The sequence below is a fragment of the Saccostrea echinata genome, unplaced genomic scaffold, assembly GCF_033153115.1.
Source record: "Saccostrea echinata isolate AGI-Se365-2 ecotype Australia unplaced genomic scaffold, CSIRO_AGI_Sech_v1 ptg000006l, whole genome shotgun sequence".
In the NCBI taxonomy this organism is placed as follows: Eukaryota; Metazoa; Mollusca; class Bivalvia; order Ostreida; family Ostreidae; genus Saccostrea; species Saccostrea echinata.
In genome coordinates, this window is record NW_026889755.1 from 10,512,159 (window position 1) to 10,537,619 (window position 25,461).

General features: G+C 33.4%; 1 long non-coding RNA gene across 2 annotated transcripts; it reads right to left on the reverse strand.

The window, feature by feature from the left end:
• Nucleotides 1–4,155: 4,155 nt before the first annotated feature.
• On the reverse strand, nucleotides 4,156–25,461 carry LOC133180518 (uncharacterized). 2 transcript variants are annotated; one of them, XR_009720345.1, is made up of 5 exons: nucleotides 25,447–25,461; nucleotides 17,958–18,113; nucleotides 6,201–6,328; nucleotides 5,991–6,094; nucleotides 4,156–5,313 (listed from the first exon to the last, which is right to left on the reverse strand). It is a non-coding gene; the product is annotated as an uncharacterized LOC133180518 (long non-coding RNA). The 2 variants fall into 2 exon arrangements; XR_009720346.1 differs by lacking the exon at nucleotides 25,447–25,461 and adding an exon at nucleotides 23,098–23,137.

Consider the following 25,461-nt stretch of genomic DNA (forward strand, 5'->3'; position numbering starts at 1 on the left):
CCCCCAAAAAAAAAATGACATCTTGTCCTATCGAAAGCCATGCTTAAAGTGAGATGATTTTCGAATGAATTCTACAGGTTTCTCAAACGATTATTACACGAGAGAAATACTTTGGTTTTGAGAGAATAAATTGATATTGAACAGAAGCCGCTTGCTTCTCGGGTTTTCCTGACATTCCAGCATAGTGAAATGTAAAACAAACAAACGAACAAACACTCATAATTCTATACACCACTGCATGATGGATAATAGTTAATACAACTATTTATTATCATATTATACAATTATTAAAAGAGACAATGACTCAAAAATGTTTCTGGAAATGCTCAATAACATACATTTATTACCGTAGTAACATTACAATGCAAAGTGAAAGTCATGTTCACTCTGAAAACTTTTGACGTTGGTGCGAAAATACCATGACGTCATTGTTTACCTGTTAAAGTATTATTGATATAAATGAAGAAAAAACCTACTTAGAGTTGACGTAGGGCCATAAAAATTCAGATTTGGCAACTTCTAACCTTGCTCTTTTAATATCCATGAAAAACTTAAAATGTATAAAAATTGCCATAAGGGCCCTTTTCCCCTGGGCGCAATCATATATATATATATATATATATATATATATATATATATATATATATATATATATATATATATATATATATATAATCCTGATTTCTGGGTTAGGGGACCAATGCCATGAAATCTGGCTTAAGTAGACAAAATTTATCTTTTTCCCCTATGCTTTGAAATAAAAACCAAATGCATTTTTGTTGGTACTTGGGCTTATTAATTACCATTTTAACGCTAAATTTTACAGAAAACTTGTAGGTAAAAATATACAAAAAAATTGGTCTCCCTAATATTTTGTAACCCTTTCACGTGAGTTAAGGTGACCAGTGTATATTTTCGTAAGTACTAAATCTGGCTTAGGTGGACATTTTTTTTTTCTTACAGTTGTAAGGTTATAGTGAACTAAAATTTAACAGAGAATAGTTAAATGATTCAATTTAAGAATAATATACCGTGGCAGCACAAAATACTTGAAATCTTTCAAGGCACGATAAACAGGAACGCCAGTTACAATATGTACAGCTTCTTGCTGAAGTTTATCAGGCCTTTCAGAGCAGCTGCGGAGATGCTGTTCCATGCTTCTAATGCATATTCCAAAAGTGGTATCGGTCTTACATGTATAAACGTAATACTAGAATACATTTAAGCTAAGAAATCACGATACGTAACCCTTTTAATTTACGAAAAACTGCGATTTCTTTGGAAGCCTTTTGTATAATACTGTCAGTGTGGTTTTTCCACTCCCCAGGGTTTGAGAATGTAAGTCTAAGATGATAGTGACCAAGAGAAGGATCGATTTGCTGATTATTCAACACTAAGTGCAATTATATATTTTATCTTCATTGCTGAAAAATATTAATAATTTCAGCTTGGTAATTGGGATTAAATTTCACAAGTCGTTTTTAGCCATTCTTCATTTATAAGTCGTGATTGCTCAGCCTTTCTAAGTTCTGCACGTTTTGAAAGGTGTTTGACACGAACATGCATCATATGACAATATCCTAGAGGTACCCAATAGACCACCTGGTAGGTCTTGTATATCAAGTAAGAAAAGTTGAAGTCCAAGAATAGAGCCCTGGGGAACTCCAGCTTCCGTCCTTCTCACTAAATATACTGAAAATTTATTTTCGATCTGTTGCGATTGATTGAAAAGATAATTAGTCAACAAGGTACCAGGGTAAGAACTTCACCCGTAAATTTATGCTGTCTCTTGTTCTTTTAAACAAACCGTATTGAATGTCTTGCTGTTATCACAAAATGCAAAACAAGTTAATTCGAATTCTTTATTGTTTAACACAAACCATTTATTATGATAAATTTCTTTTAACTGGGTGACTGTTTAATGATTTCTTAAAAACCCACATAGGCGCGTAGCTGCCTATACGCAAATATGCAAGTGCATACACATAATTGTAAAAAATAAACAAATAAATATAATAGATGAATAAATAAATAAAATCTATGGGAGAGAGAGAGAGTTATTCGAAGAAAAAATCTCAGTACCATCCAACAAATATTCGGATTTCGAATTATTTTGTGTCATACTGCTGAAGAGCGCTTTGAATTTTATATAATCATGACTATATAATAAAATTTGAAGTCCTTTATTAAATCATTGCCAAATTTAAATAAAGCATTCATGAACTTGTATTCGTTCTTTGATACATTGATAATTTTTGATATTTTTTAAAGATCTTTGAGAAATAAAATTTCAGACACATCCTTGAATGTCATGATCTACTACATGTAGTATATGATTTAAAATACGATATTTTTTGTTAATAATTAACATTAAGTATACAAGTTGTTGAACGATAGAAAAGAGTATGATACCAAATATCGATTAGATATTTAGCCTAAACTACATGTACACTAAGTTTCCGTAGAAGTATTAACTTTGCGTTAAAACAATAAATATTATGTCTTCTATTTCTAAACAAAAGATAAATGACATAATTTTTATTTTGCAAGAAAATGAATGATATACATGTATTTGGTAAAACTCAGAAACTTCTGGGCCCTCACCAGCAGGCATGTAGTATGGGGGGGGGGGGGGTTCCCTGCCTATTCTTTTCCAAACCTAACTTTTGACTATTGAAAATGTTCACTGAAAGGGTGGTTGCCCCCATCCACTTTTTGTTGTAGCATAGTTAAACCATGCTAATTTGATAATATTTTTAATATAGTTTTTTGTGAAAACTGGAAATTAACCCCCACCCTACCCCCGTCGTCCTCTTCGTATACTTCACTTTTATTTGGCTACGCACCTGCCATAATGTAGTTTGTATAACAATTTACAAAGTATTTGAACATTATATTCTTTCAAAGATTTTTCCTATGCAGCATAATAAGGATACCGGTATGTAATTAACTTGATGAATTTGTTTTAAAGACAGAAATTACATGAATATGTTTCCAAACACCAGGGAATTGTCCGATACGCAAAAATGTTTCAAATAAAATTTTTAGCAAAACTGCAATTTTATTTCTAGTTTTTAAAAACAAAATATGACTGAATATGTCGAGAAAAGGCTTTTAAGGATCTAAAATTTTAATGTCAATAGTTTGATACACACAAATAACTTTTTAAAATCGTGGAGCGATGACCTGGAGATAGCAAATGTATAGAAAAACGTGTGTAAATAAAATTTTGTAACAAATTCAAGGTAAATTTTAGTAAAACAACACACAATATCTGGAAATAAAAATTCCCTTTCCTATATCCAAAGAACCCAATTCAACAGTACGTGCTGAATCTAATTCAAAAGCGCTATTGGTCTTTATAATTTTGAAATGTATAATATATAATAATGGGTATTTTTAGAGGTACACAATTATTTAACAGTTGCAAATAGTAGTTTCACATGCGCTAGTTTACTTATGGGCCCCCATAAGTAAACTAAGTTAAAAATGGCCTAGCGGTTCCTGAGAAGTCGAATGTGAAAAGTTTACAGACAAGTGGATAGTCAGATGGGCAGACACTGGACAACAGGTGATCATAAAAGCTCACTTGAGCTTTCAGCTCATGTGAGATAAAAATCATTAAAGCTCACTTAAACTCATAAATTTTTTTTAAAAAAGAAAAATGCCACTGTCATCACAAAATTTGGGGCACAAATTTTGATTTTACTCTACAACTTTGCAATTTTTAATGTCAACTTCAGACCATATGGTCAGCTGTATAATGTACATGTATATAATTACAAAATTCTCTTGGTCCTTTCCAACATACATCTATCTATATTAGCTGATAAACCATTTGAAATTTGCATTCACATGTTGATTAAAATAGACTACTAGATGTCTCTAGCAGGCCCGTAGAATGCGGGGGGTGGGGGGTGGGGGTTATAGTATTTTGCTATAGTAAGTTTCCCTTTAGATGCTGGATGCCCCCCCCCCCCCCCTACACTTTTTGATGTTGTAAGGTCCAGCACTGGCAAATTCCAGGATTTGGACAGTAAATCACCTTTTCTTTTTTGCTTGTCAGATAATTTTGGGAAGTCCCCCCCCCCTTTTTTCTTTTGAAACTGTTGCTACGAGCCTGCTCTAGATAACTCACGAAAACAAAGAGTCAAATAATAGTTTTTAACCTTTATTCATTTGATCTAAAATTGACAGGTTAACGAAATAATAATATAGTACATGTACCAAAACTGAAAAAAAAAAAATTCTTGTCTTTTGCCACCACAGTATTTTTCAGGTCATATGCAATGTACATGCACTTTACAGTGAACCTTCCAACTGATAATTTTCAGAGAAAATATAATTGAAAATCATGATACCATTAGGTGTTCTTTGACAAAAAAATCAGCATACATTACATGTATCAGGAGTTTTGAAAAAAATATCAAATGATGAAAACCCTTGCATTTTTTAAAAGAAAAATCCCCCCCCCCCAAAAAAAAATGTTTTATGTGGTATTTTCTTCAAAATTTGATTCAGATAAGGTGTGCAAGCATTACCAGGTATCATAAAATTGCACAAAGATCTTTCAATTACTGGATTTCTTAAATTATAGAGAGAATAAGAAAATAAAGTTCAAACTATACTGCGCATATCCTTAAGCCATATCATGTTAAAGACATGAAAGTCAAACACAAACTTCAGCAAACAGGAAGTCTGTGAGCCAATGCTCACTAGTAATACCCCCGCTCTGATGTGAATATACACTCTCATGAATCCCACAATATGGCATGCCTAGTCAAAGAGAGTGTCAAAATTTCAAGCATCTTTGATGAGTAGTTGCTGAGAAAACTGCGACAACAAATTGTTACAGACAGACACACAAGGGTAAATGAGTATACCCCCCTACTTCAGAGTGGGGGTATAATTATAACAACTGTCGCTTACTACTGCAAATGATCAATAAAAGATCTCTCATTACAAATTTTACCTGTTATTAATCTACAAAAATTTTCTTGATTAATATCTTTTAAAAAATAATTTTTATATAATTTCACATCTACATCCCTACTGATAAAAAAGCTTCCAGACATTGAAAGTTGCTATTCAAATTCATAATAAAGTTGTTGAATAAAATCCACATATTCCTGGTACTTGACAACAGATAGCTTGAAATGGACAAAGTCTTTTTCACATCCTCTGTTTCTCAAATGCTTTTCCAAATTAAATAAATAACTTTTACTTTATAATATTTACAGAGTACTGTGACTGAATGTCTTGAATTTAAACACTCTTTTTGAAGTGTATCTCTCAAAGGTTGGCAGCCTTGATCTGTAAAAAAAAAAAAAAGAAAAGAAAAATCTCTATTAATCTCTAAAACTTAGAACAATCATAATTGAAAAATTTACTTTGCTACAAAATAATTACAAAATAACTTACGCACATGTATAAAAAACAAATCTCCCTAAATGACACATTTCTTAACCAACATAAAATCTTAAATGAATGGAATCTTTGATAATGATGTTCAACACACTCAGTTGTCAAAGCTGAATTAAGCATCTACGTTAAAAAAAAAAAATCAAGGCTTAAATAGTACATGCAGGATCATATGATCCTGTCCACAAGTTTCGATGAACTAAAGTAGATGTTAACATTCAGTTGAAGTTACCCCAACATATGTACGTATTTTTTTAAATCAAGAACACAGTCAATGTCAGCTATTTAACATAGAGAAATAAAATTGTTTATCTAGATGCACCCCCTTTCTTCTCTTATGTAGATTTTCCTTATATACATGTATATGCATACAAGTTATTAATCCTAAATCACTTTTTTACCCGAGAACAGCTGCAAGATAATTTTCAATAGGTTGCTTCCCCTTATGTGCATGTGCTCCTTTTCATGAAGTTTTCTTTAGTTAAATTTCTCAAGATTTTTCATATTAATTTTTTGGTTAACAAATAGTACTGTGTCATACAAAACTCACAACTCCTCTCATATTTTACCTTATCTTCCTTTTGTTAACAAAATCCACTTTTCCAACATCTCTCTCTGCAGTGAGTCTATCATTAAGTCATTAACTTGTCTTGTCTCCAATACAAAAGTTTTCCTACACAACAGGTATATAAAAAAATAACAACCTTCATACATGTAAGTTGATATGAAAATATTAAATGTACATACATTGTAATTTATTGAAAAAAAATAATTCTAACCTGGACAACTTTTAGCTTGGTTGGCATTGTTATCATCTCTGTTGGCATAATGTAATCTGAACTTTCTAATTTACCCTTCTATCAGGTAGCTATAGTTGCTCGACACATACCAATTTTTTATCCATTTCCTGAAAAAAATGAAATTCTAATTTACTATGTGTATTAAAATGTTATTCCTTTTAAAAAGAAACTTACACTAGTGATTCAGGGGACCTAGGTTCAAATCCTGGTTTGGTCCATCCCATATTTATTTGGTGCCATTGATCACCCCTCGACTTGCAGGTAAAAGGCTTGCCAGGGGTAAAAAGAACTTGAGTTGTGTCTTCAAGGGCAAATACAATTTAAGGAGGGAGAAATTTGGCGATCAGACAGGCTTGATCCCCATCGCCAGATCACTCAGTTAATAAACATGCTAAAGCACCTGATTAGTGATACAGAGGGCTGGGTTCAAATCCTGTTCTTGCTTATGCAGCATTTTCCTGTTACACACCTAATGTCAATGGCAGAGAAATTCAACTTTCCTGTCATCAATAGACAAATATTTTGGTGACTAATTGTCTGAGTTCAGCTATATGGTACATGTTAAATTAAACTTTTTACCTCAAAGGCTAAGAACATACAAATTACAGTTTTCTTAGAGACAGTATAATAGGCAATCTGGATACATTTCCTTTGTCTGACATGGAAAAAAACTCCCATATTCATGACAGGTTTTCTTAATTTTTCACTGAAAATAACAGCTTAAAATATGATTTTTTTAAATCTTGTTTACCTAAAAGTTATGCCCAATACACCTTATTTGACCAAGTTATAGTCATTAAAGGAATCTATTTCTCAAATTAAAGAAATTGTAGGCTCCTTTCATTTACTAATTCTTGACCTTAAGAAAAAACTGCAACAAATATGTTTCAAAAATTGACAGAAGAAGTGATGTCGGCCATCCGTATGGAACAGCGTCCAATCATAAAATTATGTATTATCTAAAATATGGTTGAAACGATGTCAGAGACAAACTAATTATTCATTGACAAACATCTAAAAATTATTAGAATATATTTAGGTCATTGATTTGAAATTGGTACATATGATTTTTCAAAGGAGAGTACATTTTGAAAGACAGTACAAAAAGTGGAAAACTACTGTTACTGTTATTTGATGAAAATAAAATTATGACATGATTATATAATAGTGTTGTAATTTGCATGCACTATGCCTAAATAGTAGTCAGGGTTTGACACATGGTGCACTCGCCTCCGGCTCGTGCACCATGTGTCAAACCCTGACTACTATTTAGGCATAGTGCATGCAAAGTACAACACTATTGTTATTATTATGCTGACTGTTGTATAAAAACGACAACATCTTCTCCATTTCCAATGTTTCATCACTTCTTACATTCATGTTAGTACACCCCTATCATGACGTCACATTGTGCTACATGTACATTATCTTTTTTCTTTAATTTTGAATGATCCATGTACAGATCCATGTAGTTTCAGAGAATTTTAGTTGAGTGAAGGGGAAAAAATTGCAAGAAACTATTTTAGAAAATTAATTTGTTTATTTTTTTTTCTTTAAGTGTAAAATATTTGAAACTAAGTTTATATATATTATAATACAGTGCTTTAGACAATGTCGTCTGTGGCGTAATCGGTAGCGAGTCAGACTGATGATGTCGGGGTCGTGAGTTCGATCCATGGCATGGGAGCTGTTTGATTTTTTTCAGAAAAAGAAGCCACGCACTAGCTATTTCGGCATAGTATGTTTACGATATATAATTCCTTAGAACACTATGCGAAAATAGTTGGGTATTGATTATATAGAGATAAACTGACAGGAAGCATAATAATGTGTAATAAATAAAACGCAACATCGGATTGGGCTCTGCAGCTATATACAGGAAGTGTGCATACTGATGATACTCTTAAATTATCGTTTATTGAATTTTAAAAATTTACTCCATTATGGTCTATATGTAAATATCACACACACACTAGCAGTGCATGTGGCTAAATCAAGAAAAAATTGTATGTGCACCACAAATACTTGATAATCATAGGTAATAAGAGATAACAGAGCTCACCTCAACGAATGTTGTCTTTAAGTAAGGCAAAGTCCCACACTAAACTAATAATCTAGTAGTCTGCATCCCTACATGTAACATTTATGCAATTTTAGTCTAATAGGGCTTGCAGTTACTTGGTAATGGACTTACCTAAAAAATTTAAACTAGTCACTCATCCAGAAAATGTAAGTCAAATCCACCATCTGAAGCAAGTTTGAGAGTGTTTATCCCATGATGCATCATCATGCAAGTTTGGTCCAGATTGCCCTTATAATTTCTTGGTAATGGACCTGTTAAAAATCTTTAAACCTGGTCACTTATCTGGAAAATGTAGGTCAGATCCAACATCTGAAGCAAGTCCAGTAATGTGCATCCTTAGATGTATCATCCATGCAAGTTTGGTTAACACCAGGCTTATAGTTACTATGAAATGAAATCTGCTCCAAAAACTTTATCCTGGTCACTCATCCGGAAGGAAAATGTAGGTCATATTCAGCATCTGAAGGAAGTCAGGTATAGTGTGCATCCTAAGATGTATCATTTGTACAAGTTTGTTCAACCTAGGGCTTATAGTTACTTGGAAATGAAACCTGCTTAATAAAAAACTTTAATCTGGTCACTCATCTGGAAAATGTAGGTCAGATCCAGCAATTGAAGCAAGTCCGGTAGTGTGCATCCTTATATGTATTATCCATGCAAGTCTGGTCAATATAGGGCTTATAGTTACTTGGAAATGCTCCTTTTAGCTGAATTTGCAGCATCTGAAATCTTGACTGGTATAATGAAACATACTAGAAGCATCCTTCATGCATCTCTGATTAATATAGGGCATAGAAGTACAGCTGACCTTCTGTTTTTTGAACACGGATATATCTCAAATACCATGGATATGTCGAAGTTATATTTTGAAGTCCCATCTGCTTATTCCTTAAGTATTTTACCCTGAATATCTTAAATCCTTGGTTATCTCAAAGTATTTTCTTTGTCCCTTTGAGTTCGAGATAACGAGGTTTGACTGTACTTGAAAAGAAATCTGCTCCAAAAACTTTAACCTGGGATGCGGACGCCTGCACCGACGGTATTACATAAGCTCCCCAACTTCGTTGAGGTGAGCTAAAAATTCAAAATCCATATTCTTGACGTTATCATGAAACTAACTTAATGTCATACTGGGCTGTGCAGCTTGTATATACAATCTATTCACACCTATAATTTTTGTGAAATAGTGTATATTGTTTAATTTTTATATATTTACTAAATCATGGTCTATATTAAAATTATGTTGTAAACATTTGGCAGAGTGGTCAATATCAAGAAAATTATGGCATTTGTCTGAGAACTTTCTGGACAACTCTCATACAAGTACTCCTTTAACTCAAAAATCTTTATTAAGGTCATGAAATACCCAATTTTCATGTAGAATGTCACAATGATCTGCAAAACTCAAAAGGAAAAAAATTGGTGGTACAATTTGGTGAATGAAAATGTATCAAACAAACATCTAGCATAAAACCCATTATTAAGGTGACCAGAGATATATATATGATCCTTGAAATTTAAAATCTTTATTAAGGTGACCAGGTATTCAGGGTTGTCCATAAGAACTGAAATAGAAAGAGGACATTTTAAAAGTGGAAGGCTGTCTTGGATTCCTCTGCTAGTGAGGGTTGAGGGGGCAATGCAAGAATAACTGGGGGATTATGTCATTACAGGCGGCGAATTTACCTGGCCCCTGAATCTTGAGAACAACCTTGGGTATTCTGCATTTAAGCAACATGATTCCTCACTATTCCTTAACATTGAAGAATAAAACATCCTTAAAAATCAAAAATCTAGCTTACATGCATTAACCCATCATTAAGGGGACCAGAGATATATGCATGATTCTTGAACTTTAAAATCTTTATTAAGGTGACCAGGTATTCAGGTTTGTCCATAAGAACTGAAATAGAAAGGGGACATTTCAAAAATGGAAGGGTGTCTTGGATTCCTCCTCTAGTGGGGTTTGAGGAAGCAATGCCAGAATGACAGGGGGATTAAGTAATTACAGATGGGGAATTTCCCTGGCCCCCACATCTTGAGCACAACCTTGGATATTCTATATTTAAGCATGTAAAACATTAATCAATTACATTTAAGCAATGATTCCTCACTTTTTCTTAAAACTGATGAATAAACTAATCCTATAAATCAAAAATCTAGCTTACATGCATGAAACTATCATTAAAGCTGACATGAATTCTTAAAAGCGCAACATTTGCATCAATGTATGACTTGTTTCATACCAACTAGCCGTATTCTGCCATATTTCTTTCAGATACCTTGTCTTATTGTAACAATATATACCCCAATGCCCTCGTTACACTTGAGTGAGTTTTTGGTTTGGCTATCTACGCGTGCACATCTCCGACAGTAAAGTATCTGGGAACACATGAATTGATGAAAACATTTCAAAACCACAGCAGATATAAAAACAGTCATAAAGATATTTATAAGTATCGTTTTGAATAATATAAATGCAAGTTTGGAAGAAAAAAACATAGTTGTGCATGTTTTTTAAAAGCATGCCAATATACAGATATATAGCATAATTAATTGGAATAATTCACAGTAAAAATTGTACAAACAATTTGCAATTATCTATTGTAAGAATGGAACAAACAACCAGCATATCTGATATGCATGTCCATATGCAAATATAATGGTGCATACCGAGAGAACGCGTCGAACGCTGTAAACTTATTCATACCTGGAAAATAGACCACTGTACCCGTTCGAAGATGTGCACATGCCGAGTGATTTACATCTTGTATTTCATTGAAATATGCATCACAGAAAAGTAATAAACTCTATAAATACTCAACAGTAAAGACGTTGTCATGTCATCATACAGCCTAGCACTCAAATACACTTAGTCCGTGCTGATCAGATTTTGGTCAGCTAGGGAAAATATCAAAAGTGAGAAGGGGAATTAGTATTTACGCGACTGGATAAAAAATAAGAAATCATTAAAAAAAAGTCTGATTGCTGTTCATGAAGTGAAACTGAAAATTGTCTAGATCTAATAAACATACAAACATTCTTTGTGTGTTATATATTGCATTACAGGCTTCATATATAATTTTTTAATTATGAAACAAGTCCTACATTGATGCAAATGTTGCGCTTTTAAGAATTCATGTCAGCTTTAATGATAGCTTCATGCATGTAAGCCAGATTTTCGCAATTATCTAAAAACTAAACTGAGTAGTTTGGTGTGAGAAAATTATTTAGAATACAACATCAAAGCATCTAACCAAAACACAAATTAACAAATATACACACACGTGGAGGGGGGGGGGGGAGATACTCCCTTTTTTGAGAGTGTTTTTCAGACACGTAGCATTGTTTTTGAAAGGGGACAGCTGGAAGAAATAATTGACACTTTACTGAAAAATCTTTGACAAGCTAAAAAAATGCTCTGGAAAAATGGGAGAGGGCATCCCCAATCCCCGCGTTCTACAGGCCTGTCTTTAATGGTTAATTTTGTAAGGATTTTTTTTTTAAAGAATGGCTGGTTCTCCCCACTCTCATCCAACGATACTGTATTGAATACTCAAATATTTTTCTTCTGAAAATGATAGTATGAATGGAATCTGTCCTCCCCCTTACTACGGATTTTTTTCAATCCCTTTTTTCCTTTTTCATTTTTCCCCCAAGTATTTCGGCATTTTTCTGAACCCCTCCAAATTTTTAAGTGCCGAAAGTTTTGTTTTTGTTTTTGTTTTTTTGGCTTATCAATCATTTTACTGCCCCCTGCTCCCCATCGCATATACACATTTTGAGAAACAGTGCTACGTGCCTGTTTTAAATGTATGTATAGGAAGCCCATCCAGTTTGAAAATTTTCCCTAGGTAGTATAAAATTTGATACCTATATAATTTCTTGTATTTTAAGAGAATCTGTAAGGATTACTTGAAACCCTACCCGCAAGATTGTGGATAAATACTTTTTTGCATTTTCATACAAGTATACACACACACATTCTCTCTCTCTCTCTCCCTCTCGTGTAAGCATACATGAGTGGTTTCAAGAATCTCCTCACTTTACATTTGGGTACACAGTTAGAACTATTTCAATTACCAATGTTACTTTCATATATACTAGGGATGTCAATTTTATTCGAACAGCTTAGTCGATTAGTTGGAGGCTTTAGTCGAATGATAGTCGAATATTCGTTGTAATTTAAATTAATTTTTCATGTCATTTTCACTATTTGTCTTTTATAGACTAGTTGTACAATATTTAACCTACGCTATCACCATTATACAACGAATTTCTGATTTGTAAACATTTACGTAGTACAATAAATACTATACATCTACATTTATCCAATGCATTTGATTTCAAAATTAATATAATTTTTACTGCACATTTTATCTAAATGCAGGATATCAAATGCTTGCATTTGTCCTTTCTTGTCATAACGAGACTACATGTACCCGTTAATTGAAGCCATTTCTACGTGTCGTGTCAGTGACCTTTGACTGGTAAACAATTAAAGCGTGCCTCTTATAAAAACAGAGAGAGCTTTTAATTATGAGATTTTGTGCAAATTATCAATACAATCTTAACAAGAGGCCCAGGGTCCACATCGCTCACCTGAGCACTACGGCTAGGAAAAAGCAGAAATCAATTCAGTCTTGAAAGGTTGAAAAGTTTAAATATAAAAGTGGTTTGGGGGGGGGGGGGAGAATTGAACAAATTTGAATGTACATTACCTGAGGATGCTTCCAATTAAATATGACCAATCATGGCTTTGCTGTTCTTGAGTAGAAGATTTTTACAGATTTTTCCTATGTATTCCTATGTAAAACTTTGATAACCCATTGTGGCCCCACCCTACCCCCAGGGGTCATGATTTGAACAAAATTGAACCAATATCACCTGAGGATGCTTCCAAATAAATATGACCAATCAAAAGTTTGCTGTTCTCGAGAAGAAGATTTTTGAAGATTTTTCCTATATACTCCTATGTAAAACTTTGATCGTCCATTGTGGCCCAACCCTATCCCCAGGGGTCATGATTTGAACACTACCTGATGATGCTCCATTGTAAATATGACCAATCATAGCTTTGCTGTTCTTGAGAAGAAGATTTTTGAAGATTTTCCTATATATTCCTACGTAAAACTTTGATCGTCCATTGTGGCCCCACCCTACCCCCAGGGGTCATGATTTGAACAAACTTGAATTTACACCACCTGATTATGCTTCCAAATAAATATGACCAATCAAAAGTTGGCTGTTCTCGAGAAGAAGATTTTTGAATATTTTTCCTATATACTCCTATTTAAAACTTTGATCATCCATTGTGGCCCCACCCAACCCCTGGGGGTCATGATTTGAACAAATTTGAATCTACACCACCTACAGATGCTTCCATATAAATATTACTAATCATAGCTTTGCTGTTTTTGAGAAGAAGATTTTTGAAGATTTTCCCTATATACTTTTATGTTAATTAAAACTTTAATCTTCCATTGTGGCCCCACCCTACCCCGGGGTCATGATTTGAACAAACTTGAACCAATATCACCTGAGGATGCTTCCATATAAATATGACCAATCATAGCTTTGCTGTTCTTGAGAAGAAGATTTTTGAAGATTTTTCCTATATACACCTAATAGATGTTAAACTTTGATCGTCCATTGTGACCCCACCCTACCCCTGGGGGTCATGATTTGAACAAACTTGAATCTACACCCCCTGAGGATGCTTCCATATAAATATTACCAATCACTGCTTTGCTGTTCTTGAGAAGAAGATTTTTGAAGATTTTTCCTATATACTTTTATGTTAATTAAAACTTTAATCTTCCATTGTGGCCCCACCCTACCCCGTGGTCATGATTTGAACAAACTTGAACCAATATCACCTGAGGATGCTTCCATATAAATATGACCAATCATAGCTTTGCTGTTCTTGAGAAGAAGATTTTTGAAGATTTTTCCTATATACACCTAATAGATGTTAAACTTTGATCGTCCATTGTGACCCCACCCTACCCCTGGGGGTCATGATTTGAACAAACTTGAATCTACACCCCCTGAGGATGCTTCCATATAAATATGACCAATCATAGCTTTGCTGTTCTTGAGAAGAAGATTTTTGAAGATTTTTCCTCTATATCCCTATGTAAAACTTTGATCGTCCATTGTGTCCCCACCCTACCCCCGGGGGTCATGATTTGAACAAATTTGAGTCTACACTACCTGACAATAATTCCACATGAGTTTCATCTTTCCTGGCCCATTGAGAAGAAGATTTTTCAATAATGCCATTAATTTTTTGCTATTTCGTAATTATCTCCCCTTGGAGGGGGGCGTGGCCCTTCATTTGAACAAACTTGAATCCCCTTCACCCAATGATACTTTGTGCTAAGTTTGATTGAAATTGGCCCAGTAGATCTAGAGAAGAAGATGAAAATGTGAAAAGTTTACGACAACGCCAACGACGACAGACAACGGACAAATTTCGATCAGAAAAGCTCACTTGAGCCTTCGGCTCAGGTGAGCTAAAAAGACTGCATGATATTAATATCCATTTAATTACACTCATAACTGTCCCCCAGTTTACATGTATTTACAATTTTGTAACAGCTGTTTAATATTCTTTATGAATAGTTGCATCACGTCAGATCTTATGGAATTGCAGGTTGAAGCTTTATAATTTGAGTCTACAAAACCAAACAATTCTTGAACGTCCTCTCCATTTACAACAATCAGTGGTAAACAATCCTTGATAATCATGTTTGTGATAGAAACATTTTTATTTCCGGCTCTGACATCCCTAATATATACTAATAGTGTAATACATGTTCTTACTCAACTTCAATTTAAACCAAAACATGTACTGTAGATTATTTTATATACACATAATTATGTCTGTTCTTGTCGGTAATTGTATCAATCATGCTTGTAATTTGTGATGCCTGAAAGGGCCCCGATTTGAAAATAATCTATGTACAGAAACAAATTGTTCAGTGTTGCTTAAATTTACGATATATTAGTTTTAGTTTTATATCTAAAACAGTTGAAGCCAGTTCATTGTACGTATTTAAATACATTTGATCAAGGAAAATCCGACTTTTTTCCGACGTTTGTTTAAAATATATTGAAGAATGTATTATACATATTCCACCCCCACCCCCTCCTTTTATTTTCTTTAAAAGATGTAAGATCCGTAACAAGAATGTATGTTTATGTATTAAATTTGATGTAATGAAGCCACATTCATGAACTATTAATACATATATCGAAACAGTTATTTTGATTTCTGAAACGTTTTATTTGCGTGACTATTTTGTGTAATCAGGCAAAATACCAGTGTCACTTTCACCTTTGATATTTTCCCTGACCAAAAATACTGATCAACAGGGACCACATGAGTTTAAGTGCTAGTGACTATGTGTTTACCGTTGAGTTACAAATGGATTTATTTCTTCCGTGATGCATATTTCATTAAAAAGGAAGTTATTCTCTCGACATGTGCACATCCCTGTACCAATAGCAGTATTTCAGGTAGATTTTAAAGCATTCGATGCGTTTTCTCGGCATGCATGCATGTACATCTGAATTTGTTATACTTGAATGCATAAGTTGCATAGTATGTGCATATACCGTGTAGCAGGCATAATGCTCAATAGTACAGTGTTATTTGAAAAATGAGGTAGCATGTGGTAGCCTTTTCTTGTTTATTGTTCAAATATATGTGTGAATCAAACATGCACGTGCTTTTTTGATTTTAATGCATTGCATCTAAATTATTCAAAATTTAAATACTTCTTTATGGTTTTCAGTAAAATTCCTAGTTTTTCAGATTTATGGTATGTTCCAAAACTGCTTTATCAGAGATGTGTACAGGTCTACATCTTTTTATGTCAGTTCATGGCGTGTTCCAAGACTTTGCTATCAGAGATGTGTACATGTCGACAGCCAGGCTAGAAAATCACTCAAGTGTAACAAAGGCATCAGGGTCATCAGGGTTTATATAGCCGGTAAAATAAGAGAGCGAATCTGAAAGAAATATGGCGGAAAAAGGGAGTACGAGAATGAAATAAGTTTTACCAGGATGAAAATATCGCATATTTAAGAGTTCATGTCAGCTTTAAGGGGACCAGAGATATATGTATGATCCTTGAAATTTAAAATAATTATTGAGGTGACCAGGTATTCAGGGTTATCCATAAGAAATGAAATAGAAATGGGACATTTTAAAAGTAGAAGGGTGTCTTTGATTCCTCTAGCTATGCTAAAGGGGGCTGAGGGGGGAATGCCAGAATAACAGGGGGATTATGTCATTACAGGTATGAAAATTCTCAGATATTATAAAGTTAAGCAACACATTTCCTTACTACAGGCAACTCCAAATGGCTCAAACTTCGATCTTTCGACGTTCTTGATTGCTTGAAATATTAGCCTTGGGTCTAGTAGCCCTTTTCACAAAAAAACTTAAGTTTTTGCGATTTTAACTTAAGAATTTCTTAGGACAAGAACACATTCGTAGCAGATTGAAGTTAAGATTTTATTTACGACAGACTTCATCCCTAGCAACGACTTCAATATGCTTTATAATCCTTAAATAAGTGGGTGAAAATAAAAATAAAACTTAGTTTTTAACATTTGTCAGCATAACAAACATTATTGACAACAAATATCGAATGCAATCGTTTGTGAAGCAAGGAAGTTTAAAATCTATGTCACAATCAAAAGTCTGATATAAAAGAAGGTCATAAGTGAAACTTACATCGTAAATATTTTGTAGTGTAATTCACTTAAATTTTTGACAATGATTGTGAAAAAAATATAAAATATTATTGCAAGTTGCTTTACAAAGTTCAATTTAACATGTATTTTGGTTTTTGCGGTTATATTTTTACAATAAAATCATTTTTAAAATACTTAAGAGAGGGTTGGGGCTCTCGTAAAGTTATGACAGATTTTGCACTTACGATTTTCTTAAGAATTTTTGTAAAAACGATTTTTATCATAAGTTTTCACTTAAGATAAAAATATGTTGTAAGATTTTTTGTGAAAAGATCCACAGATATTTTCACTATATAACTTAGCAAATTTTCTCTTGATCTCTTAACTCTCAATCTCTCAAAACTCCAAAGTCAAAATGCAGACCCGCTGTGCATAATCTATTGTATTTTACCATTGATACCTCAAAGTGGATATGTGTACAGTGTTACATAATTAACAACTTTACCTTCACCTTTAGAATATATTTCTTTACAGTGTAACTAAAAAATCTTTAAGGTGACCAGATTCTGAAATTATATATCATTCTTTCTACATGCAGTAAAACACGCTTATAGCTAACACACTTATAATGAATTGACTCTTAGAGCAAAGTGATTTTTATTCCCTGTGACTTTAAAATATATTGTAAACTTAATGGATATATAAACGAATTACACTTATAATGAAGCAAAATTTTCCATCCCTGGCACTTTGTTATAAGCATGTTTTACTGTAATTCTTACAAAATTTTGTGATAAAATATCAGGAAAAAGATGACTTTTGGTCAAAAACTCACCTGAATGGAATTGCATGCATAATTTTATTTTAAATTTCTTCAAAACTAAATATTCTAATGGTTAAATTTCATCAAACAAACAGCCCTAGGAATCAACACTTTAAATTACCTCAATTAAACACCAAATCCTCCTTCCATTCTCATAGTTGTACAACACTTCTTCATGTAAGTCCTTTCTTGTTAGCATGTATATGAAACTGTTTTCTTTTACCAAAACTTTTAATTCGATCCACTGATTGGTTTGTTTCATTTTCATTGTTGACATCTGTAGGGAAATAAAAGCTTCATAATTACAGGTATTTTAATCAAACTCAAAAGTACTTCTCTTAACAGATTATTAATCACTCTAAAATCTAAATGTTTTCCTTAACATGTGAATAAGTCATAACAAACACATTTTTAAAATATAAATATACATTTTTTTTTAATCTGTAACCTACTGTAGTAGAAAAGGAATGTATAAAGAAAATAAAAGGTTGGAATCGAACTAAGGACACCTGTTTCACTATAGTCAAATGTTCTAACCACTGAACTATCATGGCTGATTCATATAGTCTAAACTACTATTTTGTTCACTCCCTCAACAGTCTTTCATCTCAAGGACACGTAACAAGTTCACCTATCTGGAATTAATCACAAGCCCCCACCCCAACCCCTCATCACACCTTTGTTTGAATTAAAGGAAGCTTTAAACACTGCTCACTGAAGAGTTCTACATTTAGTATAGGTATCTCTCAATACCTCAAAGTATGCAGGACTGCAATCATGTGTTGTGGGTTTGTGTTCAGTAAAGTGTGCAGAGTTATGCCTAGGTCACATTTAAGCTGATGGTCAGGCAAATCAAATTTTTGTCGTATCGTCAGCTTAAAAACATGATCAGCCGACAGTAGTATCGAGCGACGTGGAGCAGTCACATTAATTCCTAAGAACACTGGTAATTTTCAAAATTTAGATAATTCTATGTTGGCCAATAGTCGCCCAATCATCGTTCACTAAACCACAGTTTGATTTTTACCATCAGCCAACATTTACAAAACCCAATTCCAATAATGTTGACCCATCGACGACTTTAAGAACTGTCTACCAATGTTCGGATGATGATTGAAGGTTGGTCGACAGACTATTGTACGACTGCTTCAATTGAAGGAATCGACCACCGATGCAGAGAAAATTATAACATGGCCCAACAGACACAAAATTGGTAGGCTGACAAAAAAAGAGGTCAAATTCGGGCAAGACAATGGCAGATGAACAGCTGACTGTTGCCTGAAGAAGGTATTTTTGCCTCAAAAACTGTCACCCGTTGGTCTTTCTTGGAAATGTGACTGGGGTTTTTGAAAACATGTAAACATTAAAACATAGACACTTCGAGGTATTGAAAGTAAATAACAACAGATTATGCATATCAAGACTGCATTTTGACTTGGAGGGATCATGGATTTCTGAATCAAGAGACTGAGAGTTCAAGAGATCAAACGTAAATTTGCTTAGTTATATAAGTAAAAATATCTTTGTTGTCACCTTTTCATCACCTGAAAGATTGGAATTTCCCTGTTAATTAACTACCATTTTGCTTTCTTCTTTGTTTTGTTCAAAATTCATTTAATTTTCCCTTTTTTCTCACCATTTTTGCAATGAGGTCAGTCATATTTGTTAAAGGATTTTGTGTCTAATACAAGGAGTAACATAACCACAATTCAGATCATAATAGAATTTGGCATACATATTACATTTAAGGAGGCTGGGGGGTCAACAAATTCAGGGTTAGAAACTCCTTAAAACTACAACTCGCAAATAATTGCGAGTACCAAGAAAGTGAACTCGCAATTTTATAAGACTACTCGAAATTTTCATATAAAGTTAAATTCATATAAATTAAATACATGTAACTTAAGGAAAAAGTAACTACTGTACAATACACAAAACACAACTACAGTGTGACTTTTATTTAAATTACTGATTTAAATCAAAGGCATTGTGTTCTGTCATATTATATAATTTTGCTACAATTTCAATGCAAAAAAAATCAACTCGCAAGTTTTTGCGAGTTACTTAATTTTTAACTCGCAATTGGGGAATTCTAACTCGCGTTTTGCGAGTTGTATATAGTGAATTTCGAACCCTGAAATTAACCACAAATTAACCACCAGATTTAACTTAATTTTTTAGATATGGTATCTTAAGCTGTGAACTATCATTTGGCAAAGAAAAATTTCAAAAATTTTAGTTTTAAAATTTGATCATTTTCTATATCTTCATATGGTGCTCTTCTTCTAATGGAGATCAATATAGTCTAAAAATGGCCACAACCCCCCAGCCTCTTTAAATCTTCACATTTTGCTGCATGTTTATGACATCATGGTATGAAAATGAAGTCAATATGTTGATGACTTGTGTCAAAACCAGAAGTCTCTGATGAGACTGTAGCTCTGCTGGTTTGTACTTTAACAATTTTTTTTTTAAATAAATAATTTTTAATTAGACAATTTCAATATTATTGTGTGTGTTAATTAATTTCACATGTTATAATGAATATTGGACCATAATCTGTCGTTGTAAGCTGGCAACAAAGAGAAAAGTATAAATTCGAAATGCAAGTCATGTACACAAAACGAAAGTAGGGTCCTGAATAAGTCCCGTGCATCTCGTTATATCCAGAGTCCACTGTACTGGGTTTCTGGTCTTTGTTATGAACTAAATTTTTGTTTTGTAATACAGAGGAATATGAATAGCAAGTTTAGTTATTACAGATCCAACCATATTTTCATTAATTTTGGGGATAAACATGATAAATGACTATTTGGAAATTAACACATTCAATTGGGAAGAAAGGTACCTCTTTTGAATTAGGAATGGGGCCCTTGAATGGCCCTAATTATAGACAATCGAGAGCCCTAAGGCATCCAGGTGTGGTTCCCCGACAGCTTGGCGAAACGAATTGAATAACTATCCTACTCCCCCCCCCCCCCCCCCCCCTTGGGATCCCTAATTGTAAATGTTATATGCAAAGCCAGCTGTTATAATACTGCTAATTTCTTTTCCAAAACTGGTTGTTTTACCATTACTTTCATCACCATGCCTCAAAGAAAAATCCCAAAAATTTCAGGAGTGAGAAAAATAAAAATTCTTTCCGATGGTCATGAACATACACCTGCCTACCAATACATAGCTATAAACATGTGGTAAGCACTTTTTATGGCTGTAATGTATTACCGAACATTTTCTAATGTAGTAGGTTATCATTACAGAAAAAGTTAAAACCTGCAGTTTTTAACACACTGAAATTGGATTCCACGTAAAAATACTAATTACAGTTTGTGTACACAATGTGGCATGATTATCTTGCGCAGAAAGACGATGGGATTAGTTAGTTACGCTTCATTGCAAATGATACTTGTGAAATTGATTTCAAATTAATGACATTGTTACATAACTTAGCTAATAAAAAAGAAATATCACCTCTTTACTTGACTACTGACAACATATTTATTAACTATTTGGCACATTATCAGGTCTGGACGATTTCCAAAAATGGAAGTCAAGAACGATAACTGAAAGTTGCCATAAGTATACATCATATACATGTAAATATTTTTCTGCCCAATCAAAACACAGCATTTTTACACATCCCAAAACATATTTCAAAGGGGTTAAAGTTAAAACTGAATATGTATCCAATATTCCACCATCTGTGCTCACCCAACGGTGATACATGTACTGTTAACATACAGGGGTTTTTCTAGGTCTTTAAATCAAGAGCCTGGGCTTTTCTATTTGGAAAAAATAGCAAAATTTGGTTGTAATTAGCAGCAGGGACCTATATATTGTTAGTATATAGGTCCCTGTTAGCAGATTAGAGAAAATATCATATTTAACACTTTTTTTCCTAAATGAATTCGAGTTTTTCTTCATTTGCAAGGTATTAATTGATTTATTTTACATTCAGTTAATCAGTTTATGGAGCATGCCTTTTAAATTTTTTTTAGCATCATTCCTGTTACATGTATACATGTTACTGAGTTCGACGGACATTATTCTAACCATACTTGTTTGTTTCGATTGTCTTGTGTGCAGGGGTGTGCAATTACCATCGCCCGACGCCCGGGGCTACCAATTTTAGAGATCGGGCTATCATAAATCTTTACCCAACCTCTGTTGATTTTTCGATGAAATCCTGGCTTACTATTGGTTGAAGTCTGTCACGTGAAGGGGGTGTATTACTTATACCTAGTCGCTTGAAAATCAATACATGGTCGATACGGAGTTATCGTTCTTTTGTAACATTCAAACAACTCGAGTTCACGCGATTTGCCGAGTGTCTGTTGACAATGTTACAGTTAACTAATGTAAGTAACAAAGATGGAACCTTTTTCTCGGTTTACTGAAAGTCTTCAAAACTGTCAGTACGTTATTACAGCACGAAACACTCACAAAACAACATTACGTCACACAACGTGACATCATAATAGGCATTGTATGAGTGATGAAACATATATATAGTGAGAAAAACAATTTTACAAACCACAGACAATGCATAGATATTTTATCGGTGGGGTAAATTCGTTACATAGTTTTGTAGTGACAGGGTACAGGATGATACCTGGTAGGTAAATTTCATACCTGGCTCGGCTTCGCCTCGCCAGGTATAAAATTTACTAACCAGGTATCATCCCGTACCCTGTCACTAAAAAACTATGTAACTAATAATACTGCGTTAGCCCGTTGGGCTAGTAAACACTGGTAAATCTAAAACGAAAGTATACATATATTTAAGGCGACTGAATTGATGTACGAATTAACCTTGTTGTAAAATCATAATCTTTAATTCGTTTTAACCTATATGTTTTGTGTGTTGCTATCGCCAGTCGTTTCAGTGACATAATAATTATAGCAGGGACCTAGTATATAGGTCCCTGATTATCATAGTCGATAAAAAAGGGAGAAAAAAGCGCAAACCATTATTTGTTTTATTTATTTCAACTTAAATGTTTTTTTTTTCACCTTTTTGTTATACTTATACATGTATTGTTTTCGGTAGTTAATGGGCTAGTGACTGGCAACCTCGGGCTAGTAACTTTGTTACTGCCACTAGACCGACGGGCTAGTAACTAATTTTTGTTATTGCACACCCCTGCTGTGTGAGTTCTTACGTCCACTGTTCTTGGCAACTTAGCCCATCTTCCAGTTTCTGACCACTCCATATTGACTTCGGTACAAATTATGAGAGCAATGAATTCCTAATAACTTACCTTTTTTTTTTGGTTCTCTCCAAATCTTTGCATTTACTTAGGCGCCATATTGAGAACATTAAGAATTTCGAACCCGATCTAAATTCAACGGATTTCTCTAAAATCCATATCTTCTAAGTAATTTTTAATAAAATTTTAAGCTCCTTCAAATTTTCATTAATCATATAAATCACATTTTTCCCATTATTTTGAGTACAACTGGAAGTACATGTTTCTCATTTATTCTCATTTATTCCTTGTAAATAAAATTTCACATCAAATATTTATCTTTGTTTTACTTTGTGATGCTGGAATTCAGTTCAACCTGACTATCCCAAGAGCAGACTATTATCCCCTCTTAGGGTAGCAGTACAGTAGAATAGAGGGCCGTAGGAACAGAGAAGTGGTAATGGTGGGGAATGTTGGACACAAGCCCCCCCCCCCCTCCTCCCCTGAAGAAACACTCAAAAATATCATTTTTGAAACAGAGTAGATCATAATTCATTTGTTTAAAGTAACACTGCTAGACTTTCTTTATTTTATATGTGAAAAATGACTTCAAGGATGCACCAGAACCCACCAAAATGTATATTCATTTATTAATGATTTTAATTTAAGGATTGCACAGGATTGAGTCCTGGAAAAATCTTGTGGGTGGCATATGCCCCCCCCCCCCCCCAAAGGTATAAGTAACACAGGCACTTGATTCGATAAAAAAAAAATTAACCCATAGTATAATAATATTGCGTTATTACTATATTATGTGTTAAAAAAATTATTACTGAAACAAGTGCCTGTGATAAGTAAGTAGTAATTAAAAATACTAATAAAAGTACTTCATAACACACTAATTGGTACAGTGTGCCCCAAAGAGGCATATAAGTAAGAAAAAGTACAAGTAAACCCAATTTTATTAATACACCAATTAGCAGAGTTATCATACATGTAAGTACATGTATCATACAACAAAAATATGTATGTATACTTATCTTGAAGCTTTTTTGACATTTAAATCTTCTATTTAAAATTTTATTGATTTTTCTTTTTTTAAATTGGGTAGTTGTGGTACACTACCCCCGTTTTATATCCTTTTTCTTTTGCTAATAAATACATTTTATCATTTCATATAAAGACTTCAAAATTATCTTTGGTAGACCCAGGATTTTTTAAAGGGGGGTTCAACAGGCTAATAATGGGGTCTGAGCCAGTGAGGGCCACCTTGTGGCCCCAGTGGGTAAAGGACAAAAGCCCCTTTAAGCTCCCAGGATTTGGGTCCTTTTTAAATCAGTTTTGTGAGTTGTGTTATGTATATTTTATGCATAATAAAAGCAATATTTAACCAAAAAAAAATGATTATTTCACCTTTACTAAATTTTGGCACACATGAGGGGGAAGGGGTATATAGAAACTGTTTTAAGAATAGTTTTTTACGGTAATAGAAATTTCATATTCATCCAGGATTTTAAATTTAAAATACGAATAATAGATTTACCTCCTAAAATTATGTTTCTGGGGAACATAACAAATTTTATTTTAATGCTTTATAGGCAGTGAAAAGGAATTATACACTTAAAGACCTTGAAGACTCAGATTCATATTTGAATTGTTATTAATATAGTTATGATATATGCTGATAAAACAGATTATGACATAATATTAAAAAATAATATTTATACCTAAAAATTATCAAATGTAGTACCTTAGAAAATTACATGAATTAATAGCCATTGCAAATTATTGTTACTACAAAGTAACATATCTTTACTTATAATATCTAAAATTATAGACAGAAACTGTTTACATCATTGAAAACTGCAGAATAGAGTAAAAACCTCTGCAATACCTTAAATTCTTGAACATGTAATTGTAGAAGTAGTCTTTGACAATATATGACATTGTAAGTCTTGTTCAAATCTTAAACCAAATTTTACTCATTGTTCAAAACTAAAGAGTGTCATAAAAGGAAGGAAGTGGTTTTTGTTGCATTAATTTTTGTAGAATCGTTTGTTATTGTATCTCAAAACACAAATCTCAGATTCTCGTACACAAGAACCCCCCCCCCCCCGCGCTTACTATCAGCTTCTTTAAATAATGCGTCAATCATATCCATGTTTCGAACGTCAAACCATGAGCATCCACAAACTTAATAATTAATTAAAATAAATATTTGATGATTTTTAAAAAGATGTATCATTATGAATGAAAAGAAATTAAAAATGTGTATTCAGAATTTCCTCGACGTTCGCTGTTAGTCAATATTGACGCTATGCAAGCGCGTCGTATAAAAAAGGGGAAAATAATATACAAAAGACGTATAAAACATAAAAAAAAACAGCTGCAAATGATAGTAAGTAACAGATTTATACTTACGAAAAAGGATCCAAA